This window comes from Phragmites australis, chromosome 1 (assembly GCF_958298935.1).
Source record: "Phragmites australis chromosome 1, lpPhrAust1.1, whole genome shotgun sequence".
Lineage (NCBI taxonomy): Eukaryota > Viridiplantae > Streptophyta > Magnoliopsida > Poales > Poaceae > Phragmites > Phragmites australis.
Window position 1 is genome coordinate 6,658,310 of NC_084921.1, and position 20,969 is coordinate 6,679,278.

A 20,969-nucleotide genomic window follows, 5' to 3' on the forward strand; every position below is an offset into this window, starting at 1 on the left:
CTTAGATGCTATCCAAAGAACTTCAATGGTAAACGCAAACACAACAAAAGGCAGAAGTCATATGCACCAGATCATGAAAAAGACATTTATAAACCCAAAAACAAATCTATTATTTATCGAAAGTATGGATGCTACAAACACACTACTAAGAAATACCACACCCCGAGACATTTAATTGATCTATACTTACAATCTGTGTGACATAACTAATCTGCTCAAGAAACAAGATATGAAGTACACTTTAATCCTCAAACTAACTCCACCAAGGAGGCTAATTGTTCACAACAAGTTCTACAAGAATCAAGTAATAACCAGACTCTTCTGCAGCCAGAAGATCCAATAAACACGAAAAACATGTTTGTCAAATTTGCTTCGCACGACATGTTTGAAGATCTTAACTAGTCTACTAATTCCTTAGAGACCATGTTATCTATGCCCCATTAAGTGTTGGGGTACAATTATATCAGCACTTATGATATTAAATAAAATTTGTATGTATTCTATATATCTGATAAAGAATTTCATACCAAATTCTTCAATTTTATATATAGATTTTTACGGGAGTCAATCCTGTGGAAGAGAAAATATGCTTTGTGGATAGTAGTACCATAAACTCTATACTATAGAGAACCAAAATATTTTCAAACTCTTGCTAAGAGACAAGAAAATATTTTGACAATATTTTAACAATCGCTAAACACGATCAATAATTATTGGCTCAGGTCGTGCCATAATTTCTCATATAAGATTTTTAATAAGACAATATCTACTCTATTTCTCCGATTTCTTCGAGAAATTTTTGGAGGTTTTAATATGATGTATAGATCATAATTATTATTCTATAAGCTCACTAATGAGTTTCTTACTTAGGTTTCTCGTATGATCTTGCAATGAGGTAATAATCAATATATGTCATATTATTTTCTCCTTGCAATTTCCTATTAAGTTTCAAATAAGTTTTAATAGTATATTAATATATTATTTTCTATTCATATTTTTTTAGAGTGTTTTAGATGAGTTTTTAACAGGAAGTTCACAACTAAAATAATAGATAAAGGGAAGTGTTAAGAATAAACAACATATGATCAATTAGGTGTCAACTATAAGAGTTGTGTCTATTGAGAAAAAAATATCTTCTCAATAGACATGTTTCTCCTAATATCCATTCACCATATATAAACATATAAATATTCTCACTAAAAAATACAAAATTTTCAATCTCTAATTCTTTATCTCTCTACTATTACTTCCAATACTGCAAGCGAGGCGTGAGTGACACCGAGCTGGAATCACGCGCAGGTCACGTGATTGCCGCGGCGGTTCCGACGGCGCGATCTGGACAGCGCGAAAGAACACGTATCGCCAGCCACGCAACCACACCCGCGGCACGGCGGCCGTCGCGCGCCCCCGCTCACGCGGACGCGCACAGGAGAACCCGGCGGCCGCGCCCACCAGCCGCACGGGCCACCGCCACGGGGGATTTCTGAAACGCAAGTAATCGCGCGGATCAGAACCGGGCGTCGCGGTCACGCCGAGGCGGCGCGGGGGGTTCGGGCGCGCTCACTGAACGCGACGTTCCCCCTGGAGGTGGACGCGGACGCGGACACGGGCGCGGCGCCCAGTTGGATGGCTGCTGGCGCTTCCGGTCACTGTGCCCGGCCCTCGACGGCACCGGTTGTTATACCGCTCGCACGTGTAGCGTCGTGATGTACCCGGGAAAAGGGCTTCAGGTGATGGCGATCTTGGATGACCAGGAAGTAGCATATCTGTCATGCTGCATCGATCGGCTAGCGAGAGGATGATCGATCGATTGATCGAGGCGTTTGCTTGAAGCAAAAGGCGGCGATGGATCGATCGTGTTCGCCTGTAACGGAAAGGAGACCGATCAATGCGCACGCAGGTGCGTGCAAGTGAGTGGATTGATGGGTCGATGCAGCTCGCCATCCAGTGGCCCGGCTGGACGCGACCTCACCTCACCTGCCCGTTCAGTGCGCGGATGCCTCGCCCGATCGATGCGTTACTCTTCGAAATACTTGTCTTTCATCTTAGGTTAATTCCAATTCCATTTCCGAATCCTTGTGTTGCCGTGAGAAATGCTTCGTAGGGTACGCGACGGATCGATAGAAAACATGAAACCATCCGTAAGTGCATGCGTGCAAGCATGCATCAACTAGAATGCGACATCAGATGAGTTCACGGAGAATTCAATCGCACAAGAAACATATACACTATCTGCTCTATCATTGAACCTTAGCTTTACCCCCCCCCCCCCACGTTTTTTCTTAATTGACTTCCGTCAGTCTGCTCAATATGTCATTGTTTTTCGGGATAAATGCAAACCCCCCCCCCCCAAAAGTCACTTGGATTTTGACTTTCCCCCCCAAAAGTTGTTTTGTTGCAAAAAACCCCCCAAAGGTTTGATTTTGTTGCAAAAACACCCTCAAAAATTCAAAATTTTTATTAAAAAATCACAAAAAATTCTAAAGAAAACTAGAGACAATTATAAGACCTTTTGTGAAATTTGTTTTCAAAAATAATATCCTTTGCATCATATTTCATGGAGAGTAAGTTTGAAAAAAAAGAAAAACGTGCAACTCATTTATTAATTCGAGTTAAATGCATAGTTAATTATTTACTAATCCAAAAATTATGAAATAAAATTTTTTAGTCTTCTTACATGATCCTCTATCTTGTAAAAATACATGAAATCTTGAAATAGTTATTGTAACGTGCAGGATTGAGTAAATGTGTTGCAGATAGATTAATTCATAACTAATCCATAACACCCCCAAAATTAGTGAAACCACTTTTATTAGTTTACTTAAACAATTATTTGTGTAGAAAAAATAATGGTAGACATGACAAAGTTAAAATAACATGAGTTAATAAATAAGCTGCACATTTTTCTTTTTTTTCCAAACTTCCTCTCCATGAAATATGATGCAAAGGATATTATTTTTGAAAACAAATTTCACATAAGGTCTTAGAATTGTCTCTAGTTTTTTTTAGAATTTTTTTAATGATTTTTTTATTTGTTTGAATTTTTAAGGGGTTTTTTCAACAAAGTCAAACTTTTGGGGGGTTTTTTTGCAACAAAACAACTTTTGGGGGGGAAAGTCAAAATCCAAGTGACTTTTGGGGGGGTTTTTGCAGTTTTCCCTTGTTTTTCCCGTTCTGCCTTCGAATACGGGCATCGCCCAATAAGTTGACCAATTGATTAATTAGAAGCAGTAGCGTTTATTAGCAAATAGAACCATATATTTCCTAAACCTAAACACCTTTGAAAAAAGGGAGCATGAACTCATAGCTTGTCGTGCGCGTACGCGATAAATTAGTTCAGCTTCTCGTACGCTTTTGCCACGCAAGAATGACTCGCTTTTTCTCCAGCTGGTCACTATATTATTCTGTGCGCCCTACCTAACTTATGCCACGTCATATCATTAAGCTATTCTAATACCGGAGAATCTCCTGTTTGGTGTGGTGGTGGGTAAGGGTATAACTCTAACTAGAGTTCAAATTCAAGTATTTGCTATTTACGCATATATAAGTATTTTCTACTATATTATTAGTAGGTATATGGTACTCACTTTGATGGTAAATATAGGTCGTTTTAGCCTTCTTAATTATTTTCAAAATATACGTTATTCTCGAACTTTTATGCACTTTTTTCTCTTTTGTTCCTTTCTTATCTTTGTTTAATAAATGCTATCACTCTCATAAATAAATAAGTTATCTTTTCAAATGTAGAATAAATAAAAGATAATAAGATCATTTGATCTATTTTTTAATCTCTGTGCATAAATCTAAAACAACATATATTTATAATCGAAGAGAGTAGAATACACTTGCAGATGTAGAGTATGATGTGCCTCTATAGTGATGTGTAAGTGTATATCACTTGTAATCCGAAAAAAAAAAGGCTAGTATAATACTGTTGTACTAGCACAATTAAGCTGGCCTGCACCACACGTCCCTTCCCTTCCCTTCAAGCCTTCCCTAAACTCTGGTTCAACTCTGGTTCACTCCAGTTTGCAACCGAACGCGACCACGTCAATACGATAAAAGACGCCCTTTTTTACGGATCTGATTTGATTAGTCCGCGAGCCCAGTGGTTCAAGTCCCGAGACGGTTAAACGCGTCTGCTTGTCCAGCACCAGTCACAAATCTTGGAGCTAGCAATTGTATTCTCTGGCATTGTGGGCAGGTTTCCATTGGCCCGTTGATGGAAAGAAAGGAAAAAATAATTATGACAGTACGATTCTGCTCGGCGTCAAATGCAGTGAACCTTGTTGATTTGATGTTTCAAGCCGGCGCAAACAGATTTAGTAATCCGACGAGCTTAAAAAAAACAAGAAAAACGAATTCCGGCTCTGATGGTTCTCAATGATATTTGGTTGTTGAGATGTCTTTATAAGATGATCTTATTCTATTTTCTTCGGCATTTAATTGGAGAAAGGGTAGGATAGTTTTTATAAGAAAATATTCTTTTAGATGCTGGATAAGAGGATTTTTTAGAATCATTTAAATAATATTTTAATTAATTATTAAGTTAATTATTTATATAATCATAACTACAATGATTAATCAGAATATCACTCGGTAATCCTAACATGTATTTTGTGTTTAAGATCGGATATATACTTTTTCAATATATAACATCACAATTAAACTTAAGAACAAGTGAGTAATTAACATTATATTTCGAGTTCTTAAGTATTCAACTATTTACAACAATTTACACAAAATTTTAGATCAATTATGCAGCAAAAACAAACTATAGACAAAAATAAAGAGTTGAGTCACATGTCCTTAAACTCCACCCTAAAAGCTTCGCCACTCGATAGTAGTTGCTTACCCAGGCCCGCCATCAACATCGGCGGACGTGAAGTAGCCAAAAATAAGCTCCTCCTCACCAGAAGTACCTGAAGAGCAGTGTGAGTACAAAGTTACTTGCAAGACTTAATCCATATAAGGTATATGTAGATAACCCGACTCCAAGGATTATGCATTGAGCCATTAGCAAGAAGAAGACCATTAAAGTTAAGTAAATTCATATGCGTAAGCCACATACAGACATATGTGTGAGCACCTATACTTAACCAAACAAATCTTTCCAAACCGATAAACCACATGAACGTAAATATAAATGGAACTATCTCATGTAATCAACGGCCATCGACAACTATGCCTAACAAAACTATACCAATCATCCCATATTCGTGACTCTACGACCGATACAAATAGACAGAAACATGCTCATGACCGAGAGCATGGCATTTCGAATTGTTTTTACACCCTGCAGGGTTACAACTTTACCCACACAACACAAGGATCATACGGCTTGAGTGACCACACAAGCCCACCCAAGGGGTACCCGTGTCAACCTTTCTCATACCCGAAACCACTCACTTGCAATACCCCTATGGCACCGGGGTTACCGCGAGCGTGTTCCAGACACCTCTGGCTCCCCGCGACATTGCTTATCCTTTTCTTTTTCTCTTACGCGTCATAGGGCTGCAAGGCAGATGTCAGCACGTCGTATGATATTCGGCTTACCTTACCATTAGATCAGCATGTGGTTAGTACAAAAAGTGCTAAAGCCAACTGCACTGACGAACGGTATTTAAATGATAAAAGCGGTCTATAGTGCCCAGGCTTCTCTCCTGAACTACCCCGAGGAACTCCTCCGGAGCAGAAGACACCCCTAGCACCGCCCACATCTCGCCTCAACCTCACCACTCATCCAACCATCAATATCATAATCAATATTTGTGAACAATAAGTAATCTCTAAGCTCACGAACAACAGATGAACCATTGCTTGACTTCTACCGAGGATCTATGCATTGCTAAGCATTTCAAACGACTCTTAAGTTAGACATCGATAATGTTATCAAGGTTACAAGGATATAGATGATCAACAACTCAATGTAGGGGTAATGCATCAATATAGGTTCTATCCATAGACGCCTGACAACAACTCACTGTACATGCAAACTTACATAAAGCATAACTTATCAATTTAGACTCCACAATTCAATGAAAGGGTGCAATATACTTAGATGCTTGTCTTGCTGTTTTCTTATTTTCGAGATTAACGTCAAACCCTTTTCCGTGAAAATACGTTATACTCCGGCTCGATGATCGCTAAAAGAGAAGAATGCATCACAATAAGCACGATGAAATGCTACAAAACAATTTGTATAATGCACGATTATGAAAACATTTGTAAAGGAGCGCTCGAACTATTGGGCAATAAAAGGTTTAAACATTGGATAAGAGAACCTAGGGTCATTGTGATCTGTGAAGATGGCGGTCAGATCGGGGAATAAGTGGTGATCAGACCGAGGAAGGGTTGGCGGTCAGGCCGGTAGGTTTTCTACACGGTCGGGCTGTCAGACAGCCGGGTTGCTGAGAGGTTTTGCGCCTGACGGTCAAACCAAATCCTAGGGCAGTCAGATCGTAGGGCATGGTGGTCAGACCGGCCCAATGACGGTCTAACACCTGATTGTGGATCTTAACATAAAGTTGATTGGCTAAATTTCATCCCAGCGCCAAATCGGCTAAGATGGCAATCAGACCGCTGAGGCCTCCCGGCAGCGCCTTGGTGAGACCGTCGGCGAAGGCTCCAGTGACGCATTCGACTATGAAGGGTACCAAAACACCCTATGAGACTAGTAGAGTACTTCTAGGGTAGTTTGGACAACATCCACCAGATCGAAGCCCAATTAGAGCTTATTGGATCCCAGAGTAAAGAGCTAGACTGAAATCCCAACAAGAAGTATGGACCAACAATTCAAATCAAGCCTACTTAGGTAGAACTAGAGACATCCGTTGATATCCACGACAACGTCATACTATGATAAATTCATTCAACAATGATTTCAGGATTTAGAACATGTGAGAACTCGTAGAAAGCCATAGGAATAGATCTAGATGCATCTCAGTTGTAATTATCTTTTCCCAAAATCAATCAAGGTGAAATATAACATATAGTTATTATCTTAAGGGAGGCATGAACCTGTATAAAAAAGTATATCTATCTCTTCAATATGTACGTTGAGACCAGCAAGTATCCCTACTTTATACAAATATTTGTATAATTAGATTTACCAATTTGATCATGAGAAGGATAAATCTACTATATACAATATGTATATGAATCCCTAGGGTACCATAGATACCCGGAGTATACGATCGTTTTTAGGAAGGGAATCTCCGAACGTATGAAACCTTCTGCATGTGTCAAGATATCTCTTAAGCAATGAAGTTTATTTCTAAGTTTAAGGATGATAGAATCCTACTCGAAAAGGAATCCACATGCTATATGACAAACCCTGTATATGGAGTCAGGGGACCCTGCGGAGGAGGCATCGCCATCTAGCAAGCACAATAGATATCTAGAACCACAATCACGATCTACATCGATAACTCTCCAGACAACGCACAAGGAGCCTTCAACTACAGTAGATCCTATCTAGATTAGCCATAACCCTCCTTATAATTTGTCTCAAAAATTAATACAAGAACACATAACGTAATGTTATTATCCTCTAGAAGGATTAAACATGTATAAATCTCTACCTTCAACGTTTAATACAGCCAAAGTGAGTATCCCTATTTTTGTCACATATTCGTCAGAGCAACAGTTTACTGATCGTTGACACAAGCATCGACAAGAGCCGAAACTCTAGGCCATCGTGCTGGTGAATTTTGTAACATTGCATACTTTCATCAGGAAGTGGCAAACTCATTTCTCTTGTAAGATCCACTAGGCATAAAAGAGGGAAAGAAGCCACCTTCAGAAGTCTACAAATTTCTTTCTAGGATTAAGCTGCCAACACCTTCAGCCATCTTGCGAATTTTGGGCTGGTTTCGTCTATCTATATCTCCAATCCACCTATATAATAGCTACAGAACTTCAAAAATGTAATGTAACGGCATGCAATCTAATTCGCTGTTGGGCCCCTTTATTTGCTAACTTGCATTTAGAATAGTAGGATGTATATCGTAGTTTTTCATTTTTCTCTAAGATATTTTACATGCTTGACTCAATTGTAGCTTAACATATATGGTTCTCTTTCTTTTCTTTTTTTTTGCATGGAACATATATGGTTGTCGTATGACAAAGTCGGTCAATGTGACGCAATTTGGTGGCAATGACCACGATGCAGCATCTAACCCTACCACATTGTAGTCGAAGAACTTCGGATAATGTTTGTTGTTTTGAAGCTGGTATCAACATTATTCTAGTATAGTTGTGACTTAACCGTTTCGAGCTATTAAACTAAGATCTATTGTCTCTTTCTCATGCCGTTGCTTATTGTGTCCATGTAATTGATAGTTGCCCAAAACTTTTGGTTTTCTCCATCCTTGTTTAACCGTTAGATGGAGATCTAGGCACCATATCTACTGGCTTGCCCCCATATACATTATAAGCACATCGCAAAACGACCATGTTCCTAGCTACCGCCCCTCGGACCTTTTTTAATATTAGTTTTTTTACAGATATTACAAAAATAATAAATAAATAAATAAATTCCAAAAATATTAATAATTCGTCCAATCGTATGGTACGGCGAAAACTCTACTTTCACCCTACGGTTTGGCAAAAAAGTAGAGACTGGATTTTTAACAATTTTTCCACAGTAACTAGAGTTTTTGCCAAATCGTATGGCGAAAACCCTTCGGATAAACAGTGCTCGCCTGTTTTCTGAATTTTTCACGTTCCCTTTTCTCTATTTGGACAGTAGGGTTGTCGTGCTCCAAAATTTATAAAAAAAAATTATGTAATTCCTATAATTCTTAATGAATCCATTTAAAAGGATTCGCCTCAATACCCCATGTAGGTTCGCAAAATAAAAAGCTCCAAAGAGGGATACTTTTAGAAGTTATAGCAATTTTAAGGCCTCAAAGAAATTATAAAAAATCTAGAAAAAATCACTAATATTTCTCTGATGTGGCGTAATAATTTCTAAAATTATTTACAACCCTATGTTAGTTGGTGAAATAGTATGTTCCTTTGCAATGCTCCATTTATATATATTTTTATCATTTCATGTGATATGCTCATATATTTTTATCATTTCATGTGATATGCTCTTTTTAATTCAATTTGACTTCAAACAAATTCAAATATGCAAAAATTCATCCACACTCTTACATAAAATTTGTGTATGAAGCTCGGTGTGATTTCGAGACTAACATTTATGAAGCTCTCTCCCATATACTCTAACGCTCTTCCTCGAGTTCAACATGTATTTGCAGTCCTTTTCGAGATTGTTAACAAAGGGGGAGAAGTTTGACGACCAAAGCAAGAGGTATGCCTAGTGGAGAACAAGCAAGATGCCAATGTTGACAAAGGGGGACTTATCTATATTTAGTATCAAAAGCATGTAATGGAGAAGCTCTTGTATGGGTCGATCAAGGGAGATAGTGATAATGGAGCTACAACAAAAAGGGGATTAGGTGGTAAGAACATGCATCCAAGCAACATGGTAAGATTTTGTGCTCTCTACAATTGATATCATTTATTATTTATCACTTGCTTTGGTTGTATTGTCATCAATCACTAAAAAAGGAGAGATTGTAGCAAAAATAGCTCTATTAGGCCATGATTGTGATTTTGGTGATTAATAACAACATAATCATGAGACTAACATTTTGTCAAGAATATATGTTAGTAGGTCTCATGAATGCAGTACATCACCGTAGCCGGGACAAAATTTGGTTGAATTAAAGAAGTCGCAGAAAAAATGTACATCATCGGATGGTCTAGTGTTAGAATAATTGTACGCACTGGAGATTTGTGTCCAAAGGCAACTTTACCTCACTGGGTGGTCCAGTGTCAAATGGGCAGAAGCAACAGAGCATTATTGACAAAGAGGAGAATGCAGATGGCTTCACCGGATGGTCTGGTGATCACCGGAGGATTACGCCAGACTAATTCTTGCAGAGAAGAATCCAAGCACAGAAGAACGAAGATCAACACATCGGAAGGTCCGGTGCCTGTGTTGAACACGCCGAATGCTTCACACCGGAGTATTTCTTGCAAAAGCGTTTCCAAGAGTTAAAGATCGAAAAATACCTCACCGTATGGTTTGGTGATCAATGTTGTGAGCATCAGAGGCTCACACCGGAGCATTTAACAGAGTGTGTGAAAAATCTTGAGAAGATGAAGCTATACACACCTGAAGGTCCGGTGATCAAAAGATCAATACACCGGACAGTTGAACTATGAAGAAGTTGGCTCGGTTAGGCTCAAGTATACACACTGGATAGTCTGGTAATGTAGATGAAGTATACACCGGACAATCCGGTGTTCAAAAGTGGTTGAGTGGGCTCTAACGGCTAGTTTCTGAGATTGTACACATCGGATGATCCAGTGCTTGTACTACTGTTGTCATTAGATCATACGGTGTTCACAGTAAAGTTGAGCTATTAGAGCAACGGCTAGTTAGCGAGTTTGAAGCTATAAATACCCACCCACTCGGCCATTTGAAGGTGCTGGAGTCCAGAGAATCCCATATACACTTGAGAAGGTATCCAAGCCACCAAAATGCTTAAAGTGTTCGTCCGAGGCAATTAAGTACACCATTAGAGAGTAATTAGTACTTATAGGCCTACAAATAAGTGTTATTAGGTGCTGCAACCTAGAAAGTGGATCAAGGAGTGATTCAATCGTGTACCGAGCAGTAAGCCAGCGTCTTGGAGTCTTTGGGACTTGTCAGTAACTTGTTGACCCTTTGAATTGATGTGGAGTGACGGCAAGAAGATTATGCGGGGATGCAGAGACTCTTGTCTTTGTGGCTAAAGCTCTGAAGTTGAAGACATCACACAAGTGACCGGAAAAGAGGTTAGTGGTGAAACCTCGCCTTGGTGGCTTGGTGGCTCATCGTGCTTGAGACCTTGTCTTAGTGACTTGGTAGCTCAAGAGCCGTGACCGGAAGAGACTTGGCAACCAGAAGCATATCCTTTGTAGAGTTCCAACGTGGACTAGGGGTGGCTTATGTGCCACCGATACCACAGGATAAAAATCCCTTGTCCGAGTTTGTTTCTCTACCTTATTTATATTTCCGCATTTACATATTTGTAATTTACCTTACTAGAGTAGGTTGCAATCATCTTGAGCGATAGACTAGACACACTAGATAAACCTAGAGTACATTTAGATAGAATCTGAGATGAATTTATCTTGTAAAGTTTTTGAAGCCATTAGTTTCTAAGTGTCCTAATTCACCCCCTCTTAGGACGTCATCGATCCTCACACCTGCACACCATCCCTGCTACTGCCTTGTGGCCATGCACCGAAAGAAAACAGGGGCGGGTGGAAACCCTAACCCCGGATGGATCGGGCCAAATGGGCCAGTATCCCATTAGAGGAAATTAGGCCCAATAAAGGAAGACAAACCGATGGAAATAAACGGAGGAGCTATATGGCCCGGCTAGAAAGAATCGTAATGGGCCAAAATAGAAAAGGAAAAAAAGGCTTCCAGAAATTTTGCAAATAAGATCCTGGGGTTTCTAGAAATTACACAAATACTGGAATTTTGCGTATAAACCCAAAGACTTTACAGAAAACACTGAAAGTACTTTTCCTTGCATAAAAGTACCTCCAAATTTTGAATTTTGCATCTGTTATAGCAATTATATAGTATTTAATTATGTTATTATTATTTCTATGCTATTAATTATTATTACAACTATTTAAATTGCCTATTATGCATTTAAGTCCAGTAATATTCGTATAATAGCATAGAAAATATCAAAAACTGTGCAATAATCCTATCTAGCAATACAATGCAACCTTACCAGCAATAATGCTTGCATCATCAAAATATGTAGATGGATGGCATCACGAACAGGGAGTTCGTTGTGCTGAGTGCAGATGGGTATAACTATCTCACTTAGGCGTCGAATGTCTGAATTGTACTATAAGCGAAAAAGTTTCGCGCTGCCATTGGCCTAAGAACAAATAGTGCAATGATTCCTACACAGGATGAGAATAATTAGGCACTTCATTTTCTCCGCCACCATCTCTCCCTCACTTTGAAGGTCGAGTACATGGCGATGACCAGCGCTAAGGCACTATGGGACGCACTGCAGGAACGTTTTGAGTGTCTTAAGTATACCATCAAGCCTCGTGCAGAGCAAGAATGGGTTCGGTTCTGTTTCTATGACTACAAGCTTGTTAGAGAGTACAACTTCGTGTTGCATCACATTTGCACACGTCCGTGTCTCTGTGGGAAAGAGATCACAAAAGAGGACAAGATTGAGAAGACTCTCTCCACTTTCCACTCGAATGCAGCAGAATCCGCATGCAATCACCGTCAATCAAAATACAAGAAGTATTCTGAACTGATTGACGTATTGCAGCTTCATGAAGTTCATGACGAAGTTATAAACAAAAACTTCTTATCCCAGCCGTAAGGAAAGATCAATGGCCTAGAAGTCAATCACAACTCTTTCAAAGCATGCAAGAACCACAATAAGAAGCAGGGGAAGGAAGGAAGGAAAGTGGTGACAGATAAGGTCAAACATGGTGATGATAATGGCAAGACAATGAAAGAAGTCAGGTCATATGGTGAGGAGAATCTAAAAAGCACCATAGCATGTTGTGGAAGCATGCCAGAATAAGGAGCATCTACAAGCACACCTCACCATTGCAGTGGGGATAGAGGTGGACAAAGTAGCCCCAATTGAAAGGGTAGCATCTCACATGAAAGTTGATGATGCTCCCACACTGGCAGTAAAAGACCTCCTAATGAAGGATGTAGAGGTCCCTACTTTACCCTCCTCCACTACCATAGAAAATGCCATGAATGATGAAGCAGAAAAGAAAGCCATTGAAGAAAAAGTGGTCGAATATTTCGCAGACTCTATCTAGGATTAGAGTAATTAACCATCATTTAGTTGCTAAATTTAGAAGGATTGAATGAATAAATGTAATCTCTAGAAGAGCAAGCTTAGCTGCAAACAATATTTTTTCGGTTATATGTGTGGCGCTCGTATGGAGTAAGTGTGTATTGTGAATAGTGGAACCACAAACACCATCTTAAGAGAAAAGATGTACTTTAAGTCTATTAGGAATAGCTTTGAAAAAGTGATGACTGCATAGTAAATTTTGGAAGAGCGATAGTCATATTACCTATGGGAATTACTTTGCACATTGAAGAAGCATTGTTGTACCCTGAATCTACAAGAAATCTCTTAAGTCTTGAAGATATTCGCGCTAACGGTTTTCTTGAAAAAATTGGTGAAGAAGATGGTAGGGAGCACCTATTCAAATGTAATCGTGATGCCTCTAACCTATTTTTTTCATGAATGAAAATGTTCCGACCCTTTCTGATGGCCTCGGCAATGGCCGGCAGACCATACAGGAGCCTTGTGGTTTTTGGACCGTCTGGTCTAAACCACTGTTCGGAGTGTTCAGAGAGTTTTCCCTGTGTTAATGCACCGAGTAGGCTCGATTGTTCCACCCTACTCGTTAGTTAGGCTTTCGAAGCGCAGGACAACCCTTACCACGACAAGTCCCTCGGCGACCACCAGCGCCTGACCCAAGTGGAGACTTGTGGCCTTGTAGTCATTATCCTGAGCCATTCAAACCTTTGCCATTACACGAGCAGCAATCCCACAGTGTTCCAGAGCCCTCAGCCATCTGGTCATTTTAACTTCCTGGTCGCCAAGTCCCGTAGTGGTCGTCGAGCATTGTTACGTGCTATGGTCGGAGAGCCAATATGGCGGGGGTCTGTTGTTGGTCGTGAAATCCTACATAACAGAGAGTCCGGTCTTTTGAATTTTTAAAAACTTACAAGTTATATTCCATGCTCGTCCAGAAGGTTCTGAAAAATAGAGAAACAGGCCCGTCTTCAAGCAACCCTACACATAGAACTTGTGCAACAAGACGATGTTCTAGGAGTTGTGTAATTCACGGTCGTCCTCCATGGCTAGCTTGATCGCACCAGGTCAGGTGACATCGACCATTTTGTAGGGCCCTTTCCACTTGAGGGAGAGTTTACTCCGACCGGCCTTATTCTGAATTTGCCTGAGGATCAGGTCACATATGACCAGTCTCTGCTCCCGCACCTTGCGGCTGTGATAGCATCTGAGGCTTTGCTGATATCGGGTAGCTCGAATTAGAGCACGCTCGTGGAACTTTTCAATCAGGTTTACATCATCCTCTCGTCACGCCACCTGGTCATCATCCCAGTAGTGAGCCACTCGAGGCAATTGAAAGGCGATCTCGGAGGGAAGCATTGCCTCTATGAAAGTGCATATTGGCCCCCTAAGTGGGTTTTGGCTTATTGATGACAAAACGATTAAGGATCTAATATGTTTGACGCCCTTCGAAAAGAAAGGAGAAGCAACTAGGAGTACTCAATAGGATTTAAATTCTTTTATTTTTGAAATTGAGTCTAGGATAGCCGCTCTATTAAGAGGGTTGCATTTGATTGCTTGATTAGTGTCTCAATGCTCAAGATATCCTTTAGAACCAGTAAGTTGAGAGACACACTCACCCACGGACACCGGGTTTGTTTTGCAAAGTTCATCAAGTACGGAGTCTCCGGTGTTCACCGGATACTCCGATACTCAGTATTTAGTTCGGAGTCTCCAAGATAGACTCCGGCAGAAGGTGCTCGGTTCCGCTTTATCTTTGTAGAAAAAGACCGGAGTCCGGTGTTCACTGGATACTCCGGTAGTTGGTGAGTTTTAAGGCCGGAGTCTCCGAGATAGACTCCACTAGAGATCGATCGGTTAGACCTTTATTTTTTATTAAAAAAGACCGGAGTCTCCGGTGTTCACCGGATACTCCGTTAGGAGAAATTGTTTTAACCGGAGTCTCCGAGGGAGACTCCAGCTGGGGTGTCTCAGTTAACATTTATTCTTTTTGATAAAAGGACCGGAGTCTCCGGTGTTCACTGGATACTCCAGTACCTGGAGAAGTCAGAGGGTCTGGCAAGTCTCCGGACTTAGTCTTTTTGATAGCCCTGTCAGGACCGGAGACTCCGGTAACTTAACAGAATTGTAATGGCTAATTCTGACACGTTCTGTGACCATTCTGACGCCATTTTTGGATTTGGGACCGGATACTCCGATGTTCACCGGATACTCCGGTCAGGTCTGACAGAACAGTAACAGCTAGTTTTTGAGAGAATGCTATATATACTCCCACACCCCTTGGTATTAAAAGCTTGATGTTGCTGGTGAACTCTAGACTCTTTGAGCATTCTAAGAGCATTCAAAATATCTCCAACCACCTCTAGTGCTAAGTTTCGCAAAATTTAGTGAGTTTGGATTTGGAGTGAGATTAAGCCACTTGAGCATTGAGTTCTTCCTCGAGCATTCGCTGTGATCTTTACTCTTGAAGCTTTGTGCTTCTAGACGGCAAGACGTTGCCCGTAGGGCACCCAATCTTTGTGGAGTGCTACGGAAAGTTTGTAATCGACTTCAAATTGAGTAAGGAAATTCTAGCTTGATCTTTGTAGTCCTAGAAGAGGATAAGGTTGGAAAAGACTCAGCTCTTTGTGAGCTCCTCAACGGAGACGTAGGCACTTCTTTGTGAGATGGCCGAACTCCAGGATAATCCCTTGCGTTCTTATTTGTGCAATTTACTTAATCATGTGAATTTGAGAATTTACATATAAGTTGCCCTAGTGATCATCTTGCTAGTATTAACTGTTGTTTTAGCTTTGTGATATCTAGTAGACATAGCTTCACCTTTAGATTCTAGCTGCTCGCTTTAATTCATAGTTGTTCTTGATTTCCTGTATAAACCAGAGACTCTGGACTAGACTGGATACTCCGGACCAGACCGGAGTATCCGACCTTCACTGGAGTATCCGGCAGTTTTAATCCGTTGTTTTAGTTTTAATTTTCAGAAAATCCTATTCACCCCCCCCCCCTCTAGGCACTTTCACTCTGCATCAAAAACAAGAAAGAAAGGTGTTTCGGCCGTAACCCTATTGCAAGTCATTCGTAGCAACCAGAGTATTGTGGGTAGTTCGTCCACCCAACGTCTTAAATAGCTTTTAAGCCGATCAAAGATCCGTGTTTTGATCCCTTGCAGTACCATCCAATTTGCCCTTTCGACCTATCCATTGCTCTGCGGGTGTGCCACCGGCGCATAGCAAACTTTGGTCTCGATCTCTTTGCAGCAGTCCTGGAAAGCACTACTGGCGAACTGAATCCCATTGTCCGTAATTATACGATTTGGACTGCCAAAACCGCACTACCAGCACCAGTATGAACTTAATCGCTATTGTGGCGGTGATCTTCCTGACGGGCACAACCTCTATCCACTTGGTTAATTTGTCGATTGCCACAAACAGTAATTCAAAACTGCTTGGGGCTTTAGGGAATGGTCCTATGATATCGAGTCCTCAAACAGCAAAAGGCCAAGAGAGTGGTATATTTTGCGAGGCTTGGGCTGGTAGGTTGCTTTGTCGGTCATGGTATTGACATGATTTGCACTGTTTCATAAGCTCGCAAGAATCCTGGAGGGCAGAGTGCCAATAAAATACTTGCTAGAACGCTTGTTCGATCAAAGTGCAAAACGAAGTGTGGCTACCACATATGCCTCCGTGGATATCAGAGAGCATTGTGATCCCTTCTTCCTGAGTGACACATTTCAGTAAAAGGCATTTGCTCCCCCGGCAGTAAAGGTGTCCCTCTACCAGGGAGTATTTGCGGGCTTGTCGCGAGACATTTTCTGTTGATGCATCATCATCAGCGATTGCTGGATTCTAAAGGTAGTTCAAGATCTGATCCATCTAGGTCGTACCCGAATCAAGAAGAGCGACCACATGATGGCCAACCGAGGTCGATAGCACCGAAGGAGGCGTTGCCTCCAAAGTTGTTGCCTCTGGTGCTGCGTTTCCAAGTGGAGCATCCCCTTCATATTGGCCTAAGACCGCGGTGGATGGTCGTGTAAGCTTTTTTCAAAGATTCTGATCGAGATAGGTTCGCGAGAAGAAGCTAGGCGTGGCAGCTCATCGACTAGGAAATTATCCTTGCAAGGGATGTGCTTGACTTCAAAACCGAAAAAACATTGCTTCAGTCTTCTCATTTCAACGAGGTTTGCTGCCATTGTTGGATCAGAAGATTGAAACTCCTTATGCACTTGATTAACAACCAATAGTGAGTCCCCAATCACTAACAGACGTTTAGTCCCAAGTGCAGAGGCTACTCGCATTCCAGACAAGATGGTCTCATATTCCGCAATATTGTTAGTGGTTGAAAAATATAATTGAACTACGTACCTAAGGATGTCGCCAGTTGGTAAGGTCAGAACCACTCCAGCCCCCGCTCCCTTTAGCCTGAATGATCTGTCAAAGTGCATAGTCTAGTGCTCGTCTACCTCTGGTCGTTGTACCTGCTCAGGCTCAAAGGACAACCAATCGACCACAAAATTGACCAATGCGTGGGACTTGATAGCCGTTCGGCTGACAAACTAAAGATCGAACTCCTCGAGCTCTACTGTCCACTTTATTATTCTTCATGTCGCATCCCTATTGTGGAAAATTTCTCTAATCGGGAGCGAAGAGATTACCTTGATTTTGTGGGCCAAGAAGTAGTGTCTAAACTTGCGAGAAGCCATCAGAATGGCGTATAGCAGCTTCTGAGTCAGTGTGTACCAAGCCTTCGCATCGTGTAGGACCTCACTGAAGTAGTATACTGGTTGCTGAAGACCTTCTTACTCGACGACCAGTACCATGCTCACGACCTGTGGGGTAGCTGCAACATAGATCAAGAGCTTCTCATCCGGTCAGGATGCGGTCAGTACAGGAGGTGAAGAGAGGTACATTTTTTGATCTTGGAGGGTCACTTTCGCTTCTGGGGTCCACCGGAAGTGGTCGCTCTTCTTCAGGAGATTGAAGAGTGGTAACCCCTTCTCTCCCAACCTTGAGATGCCACATATCCTGTTAGTTTTTAGACCTCTTTTAGCCTAGTCGGGGATTTCATCTGGTCAATGGCTCTGATCTTGTCATGATTTGCCTCTATTCCTCGACTGGAAATAAGAAACCCGAGCAACTTCCCTGATGGGACACCAAACATGCACTTCTCAGGGTTCAACATCATGCAGTACTTTTGAAGGTTATCGAACATTTCCTGGAGGTCTGCAACCAGGTCATCCTTAGTTCTACTCTTTACAACAATATCATCAACATATGCCTCGATGTTTCTACCAAGTTGTGGTTGAAGAATAGGCTAAATACAACGTTGTGACACCGGCGCTTTTTAAACTAAAAGACATTTTTACATAGCAAAAGACCCGAAAGGTGTTACAAAAAGCAGTCTTCTCCTCGTCTTCCTTATACATGCAAATCTGATGGTACCCCGAACGGGTATCTAAGATGCTTAAAAGATTGCTGCCAGCGGTTGAGTCAGCAAGTTGGTCGATCCGAGGCAGAGGGACGAGATCTTTCGGGCATGCCTTGTTGAGGTCGGTGAAGTCGACGCACATCCTCCACTGACCATTGTGCTTTTGGACCATGACTGGGTTAGCCAGCCACTTTGGGTACTGTATTTATCGGATGAAGCCTACTTCCAGGAGCTTGTCGATCTCCACACGAAGTGCTTCCTTTTGGTCAGCTGTGAACAGACATTCTTTTTCTTTGACTGGTCGCGTGTCAGATCGCATTGATAACTAGTGCTGGATCATGCCACTAGGGACTCTGGGTATATCAGACAGATTCCATGAAAAGATGTCCGTGTTCGCCTGGAGCAAAGTGATGAGCGCGAGTCCCGATTTGGGGTCCAGGCCAACCTCTATCTGGATCGTCCTAGCCGGGTCGGAGTCGTCGAGGCATACTGCCTTGAGCTGCTCGTCCTGGTTGGTGGTGACATGAACCTTCACCGAGCGACCATTAGGTGTAGCATTCTCCAACTATGACCTGGGAGTTAGCTCAACCATGCCGAGACTCTTATCGTAGTGGAGGGACGTCTTTGCATTGCCAAAGATGGTGATGGTCCCGGTCGGACCAGGGATCTTGATCGCTTGATACGCATAGTGAGCGACAGCCATGAACTGGGCCATCGATGGTCGCCACAGGATCACGTTATAAATGGTCCTGAAATCCGCCACATCAAACATGAACTTTTCAATCCTGAAATTACCTGATGCGCCAATTGTCGAGGGTTAGTCCCGGACAATGATTCCGGGGTGTACCGGTCAATGGGTGCGTGAACGACACTTACAGTGTGATGAACTCAAGAACACCAGGGGTTATCCAGGTTCAGACCTCCCGAAAGATAACAACCCTACGTCATGTGTATTTTATAATAAGTGTTTTTGAACTAGTTAAAGATGAGTTCCTCCTCGAATCCTAGACCTGTCCTTCTCTTCTCTTTATAAATAAGAGAAGAAGAACTTACAAGTGAGCTTCTTTCGGTAGACCCATACCTAGCTAGATATTCTTTTCTCATGCTTACCACGCGGAGTGTACATTTTGTACCTTGTGTCGGTGGTACTGTGGGGCCTATCCCATCCGTCACACGACGCCAAGTCGCTCCACAAAACCTCATTCTGTAGCATTTAATGCTATGGGATGAGACACTGCACATCTGCGCCAGCCACGACTTTGTTCGCTGAAGGAGGTGTCTCAGGAAGGAAAACACTTAAGTAAAAATCAATAAATGCGATTAGACATGTTAGGTATGGACGGTTGGTTGCGGGATCACAATATATCGCAAGGAGGCTAGTCGTGCAAGCCTCACGCTGGTCGAGCGAACCTTGATCTGGTTGCACTATAGGCCAGGGTTCAGAAAATATCCCCTGCCAGTCACCATATCCCTCGTGGGGCCCGTTAGTCAGGACACCTCCTTACTCAATACTCCGACACCTGTAGCTAGAGCATGCGATAGATGAAATTTTGTGCATCAATTAAACTACAGTCAGAAGGTGTTAGAGCAGTTTGGTTTTGAAAATTTATTTCCCACTAAAACCCCATAGTCGGAAGGTCATTGCATGCAGATCAAGATCCTCATAGACCTAGAGAAGTGGGGGAGGTAGTATTGGGCTCGGAATTTCCATACTTAAGTATAATATGTGCGCTGATATATCTGGCTAATTACACTATACCAAACATAACATTTGCAGTAAACCTACTTGCACGATGCAATGCAAAGCCCACTAAAAGGCATTGGAAGTGTGTGAAGGATATTCTTCGTTACTTGCAAGGTAGCAAAGATTTAGATCTATTCTAAAAAAACATGAACCTAAGTCTGGTTGGATATGTAGATGCTGTGTGTATGTCAGACCTATATGCAGCTAAATCATAGACTGGTTATGTTTTCCTATATGGTGGAACTGCAATATCCTGTAAATCGTCAAAGCAAAGTCTTGTATCTATTTCAACGAACCACTTGAAAATAATAGCTTTATATGAAACCGCATGGCGTAGAATAGTAATCAATTATATCCAGCAGTCATATGGTTTGAACACTAGTAACACCACCATTATCTATGAAGATAATGCTGCATGTGTTGCACAAGTGTAATTGGGATATGTGAAAAGCGATTTAATGAAGCATATCAACCCCGAGTTCTTTTATGCTCATGGATTGCATAAAATGAATGAAATAAAGGTAATGCATACCAAATCATGTGAAAATCTTGCATGTTTATTTACTAAGGCTCTCCATGCTTCTAGTTTCGAAAGATGTGTTCGTGGCATTGAGATGATGAGGTTTAGAGAGTTGCACATTTCAAATGGAGAATTTCACATAATACCGATACAAGGAATAAATCTTAGTCAAGAATATTAAATATCCAAAGTTAATTATAAAGATTATATGAAGTATTTTGGATGGATGTTACTTTTTCCCATTAGATGAGTTTTACTGAAGTTTCTCACGATAAGGTTTTTAATAAGGTAATTCGTGTGACTATACTACGAGCTATGTACTATTTCTCTTAATTTTTCTTATTGGGTTTTTTTAAGAGTTTTGATGAGATATGTATTTTGTGAG